The sequence below is a fragment of the Echinops telfairi genome, unplaced genomic scaffold, assembly GCF_000313985.2.
Source record: "Echinops telfairi isolate 266 unplaced genomic scaffold, ASM31398v2 ScPeMD7_41;HRSCAF=154, whole genome shotgun sequence".
In the NCBI taxonomy this organism is placed as follows: domain Eukaryota; kingdom Metazoa; phylum Chordata; class Mammalia; order Afrosoricida; family Tenrecidae; genus Echinops; species Echinops telfairi.
This window is the reverse complement of record NW_022103939.1, coordinates 531,699-535,672: the sequence shown is the minus strand read 5'-3', so window position 1 is coordinate 535,672 and position 3,974 is coordinate 531,699. Positions and strand designations below refer to the sequence as shown.

General features: G+C 47.8%; 1 pseudogene; it reads left to right on the top strand.

The window, feature by feature from the left end:
- The first annotated feature begins 757 nt into the window (after positions 1-757).
- On the top strand, positions 758-1,283 carry LOC101650108 (annotated as a pseudogene).
- Positions 1,284-3,974: the final 2,691 nt, after the last annotated feature.

Below are 3,974 nucleotides of genomic sequence, written 5' to 3'. Positions count from 1 at the left end.
CGCTTTACACAATTGATGTGTGTATGGATTGGGATAACAGTTGTATGAGCCCCTAATAAAATGTTAAAAAAAAAAAAAAAGAATCCAGGATGAAAAGGTTTACAAAGGAAGTCCACAAGTTCTAATGCCAGTGAGAAACGCCCAGGGTTGAGTTGCTTATCAGGACAGGTTACAAGTTCTTTCCGATCTACTGGTAAATGCCCAAAGCACTCCGCTTTCGTTCTTCCAGGGCTTGGGAAGTTCCCACCCTGTTCCTTTGCCTCTGATGTTATCTTCATTGTCTTCTAGAGCCAGCAGATTCACTGCACAGGGATCTCGGGTCCAGAGGATACTCGATAGATACTCGACTTTTGCTGGCCATGAGGTTCCTCCCCCTGCTTCTCAAAAGGCTCCTTTTAAACCCAGCAGGATGGCACTCCAGGCACTCCACTCCACAATGACGCACTCACAGGTGAGTCCCATCAGCATCTGCCCCCACCTTTTACCAGACCCAGGCAGAGAAAGATTGTTTGATAGGCGTGAGAGCCTTTGGCTAGAAGAGCCACCTTAAATAATGGACTGCCCCTGCAGGTGTGCAGCGACACTGACAACTGCTCTGAAAGGGAACACGTTAGAAAGCCCGAGCTGGAGTGGGAGACAAACATGGAACAAAACTAAAATCATAAAGGACACCAATCTTAAAAAAAATTTTTTTTAAAGGACATCAATCGATTTCCAGGGGGCACCGAACGGAGTAGCAAGCGGTCGGTCGAGCAACATGCCTAAGTTTTATTGTGACTGCTGCGATACATACCTGACCCATGACTCACCATCTGTGAGAAAGACAGTGCAGTGGGAGGAAACCCAAAGAGAATGTGAAAGACTAGGATCAGAAATGGATGGAAGAGCAGGCTCAGAGCCTGATTGACAAAACAACGGCTGCATTTCAACAAGGAAAGATACCTCCGACTCCATTCTCTGCTCCTCTCCAGCAGGGGCGATGATCCCGCCTCGCCCCAGTCTCCCGGGTCCTCCTCGCCCTGGTATGATGCCGGCACCCCACATGGGGGGACCACCCATGATGCCAATGATGGGCCCTCCTCCTCCTGGAATGGTGCCAGTGGGACCTGCTCCTGGAATGAGGCCACAGATGGGGGGTCACATGCCAATGATGCCTGGGCCCCCAATGGTGGGGCCCCCAGCCGGTCCTATGATGGTGCCCACTCGGCCAGGAAGGACTCGACCAGACAGATAAAGGCAGAGCACAGCCTCTTTGTATCGCTTTCCTCTTCCTCGGACCCCTTCACCCGGAGATCTGGTGCTGCGACTCTGGATGTTTTCTAACAGCACAATATGGAAGACCTGCTCCCCCTTTCTCTCAAAAAGAAAATAGTTTGGGGGGTGGAGTAGTGGACAAAAAGCAGAACAAAACGATTTTTGGTTGTATTGTGGCACGTGAAAATAAAATTAACTTTTAAACAAAAAATAAATAAATAAAAGGGCATCCATCATACTGGTCTGGTAGAAGCTAGTGGAACCTTGGAGACTCTGGCCCTTAATCACACGTCAAGTCTGGAACTGAGCTCACCTGGCTTGATTTTCAGCCAAACAATAGTGAGGTCTATAACAACACTAGTAAGTTCTCACACTTTAGAACAGCCATCCATTTATAACCAAACGGGCAGAAGGTACCCGAGAGGAAGGTTCAGAGGGTTACAAAAGTACAAGGAATGGCAACAAGAAGCCCACGGTGGAAGTGGAATAACGGGTTACATTATAGGGATTGCAATGAATGAAATGAAACGAAATCTGTGTGGATTGTTCAGTGTAAAACGGGTGATCTGCTCTCTAAACCTTAGCTTAAGTTACAACTTGAAAAGTTATGTCCAAATATATATATATTTGGATAGATCTATATGTATATATTCAAGCAAGGGTTCTCCTGCATTCCTGAAAATGTCCACAAGAGGGCAACCTTTCTCCATTTTTTAGATTGTTGATTTTGAGATAGATTTGTTTCATGGGCAATTCTGAGAGGACTGGTTATCTTTATAGTTCATCCAGGGTTCCTGAAACAATGAAGCATGGCTACCCTAAGTGGTACTGATTAAATTAGATCAACAAGTTTTAAGTAGGAACGTCTCCCTCCGAGCCCAAACTCCAAAATCAAATTCACTGCTATTGAGGTGATGTCCATCTACAGGGCAGGCTAGCACTGCCCCTGTGAGCTTCTGAGGCTGTAACCATTTACAGGACTAAAAAGCCTTCTCTTCCTTCTGCTGAGCGGTGGTGGTTTCAAACTGCCGACCTTGTGGATCATAGCCCAATGTATAACCACTACAGCACCAGCCTCAATTATTCGTCTGCCAATCCCAGCACCAATTTGCCTATGGTGGAAGAGGCTGTATAAGCCTTAGATTTCTAAAGGCCTGCCCCCGCCCTCTTCTCTTCCCCAAGTTATACTCATGTTAAGTAGTCAAGAAGTCTCCAAACCAGGTTTCAGAGGTTGCAAATAAATGAACTTGTCATCCCCGCTCCGTTTGTTAATCTTGTTGGAGTCCAGCTCCTCATGACTCATAAGTTAAGCCACAGGACACCCAAGTGATGTCCTTGGCCTTTCCTCTGACACTGGTGGACACTGCCATGTTCCCCAGATTCCCCTTGAATGAAGGCCTTACCCCTTCCCAACTGGGAGGCTGATTGGAAGAATAGTCCTCAACTGTCAGCCCTTACAGGAATTCTCTCCACTGAGGACAGGCCCCTCGTTCAAGGTCACGGGTCATTTGTTACTGCTGTTGGTAGGTGCTGTCGAGTCGGCTCCAGCTCACAGCGACCCTGTGTCAGTCAGTCCTGTGCCATCCTCACAATTGTTCTTGTGTTTGAGCCTATTGATGCGGCCACCGTGTGAATCATCTTCTCGAAGGGCTTCATCTTTTTTCACTGCCCCGCTACTGTACCGAGCATGATGTCCTCCAGGAACCGGTCTCTCCTGACATGTCCAGAGTACTGGGAACAAAGGCTCACCAGGGTTGCCTTTAAGGTTGTATTTCTGGTTGTATTCCTTCCAAGGCAGATTTGTCTGGTCTTTTGGCAGTCCTTGGTACTTCCGATATTGTTTACCTGCACCATATTCAAATGCATGGATTCTTCTTTGGGCTTCCCTATTCAATGTCCAACTTCCACATGTGGATGAGGCGAATGAAAATACCATGGCTTACGTCAGGCATGCCTTAGTCCTCAAAGTAACATCCTTGTTTGTCAACACGTGAAGAGGACTTGTGCAGCAGATTTACCCAATGTACTGAGTTCTTTGATCTCTTGACTGCTGCTTCCATGAGCATTGATTGTGGATCCCAGATGAAATCCCTGACACTTTCAACCTTTTCTCCATTTATCGTGATGCTACCTACTGGGCCAGCTGTGACGATCTGGGTTTTCTTGATATTGAGTAGTAATCCATACTGAAGGCTTTATCCAATTACCGATCTATCTGTGAAGAAATGAAGGGCCAGCCCCTTCTCCTCAGCGTGGGTCTTCTTGGGGAAATTAACTTTCTCTCCCGGCTCCTGGAAGGGCAAGGTAACGCCTGGCAAGGGTTCATAGTGACCTGATAGAGCAGAGGGGAATCACCCCAGAGGATTTCCCAGGCCCGGAGAGCCCCTGGTGAACTGGAACGGCATACTTGTGAGAAGAACCACATCTGCTGGTTCTCTGCATTGACCTTGACACCTCAACCCAAAGAAGCCAACCTCACGCCCACGAGGAGACCCACAAACAAGGTCACGACAAATGGAGGAAATGTTGAAGGCGTCAAGTGTTTCAGCTCCTTGGATCCAGAAAGCCCACCAACTAGCTGTGTTTCGTGAGGGAGCCTGCCAGATTGGGCAATCACGAAAGCAAGAAGGAGCCTGTGCTGAGAGCCACACCGGCATCATTTAAAAGCCGCAGGCCGCCTCTCCTCCGAAAGTCAAAGCTGATGGTAGGAGTGTCTACCA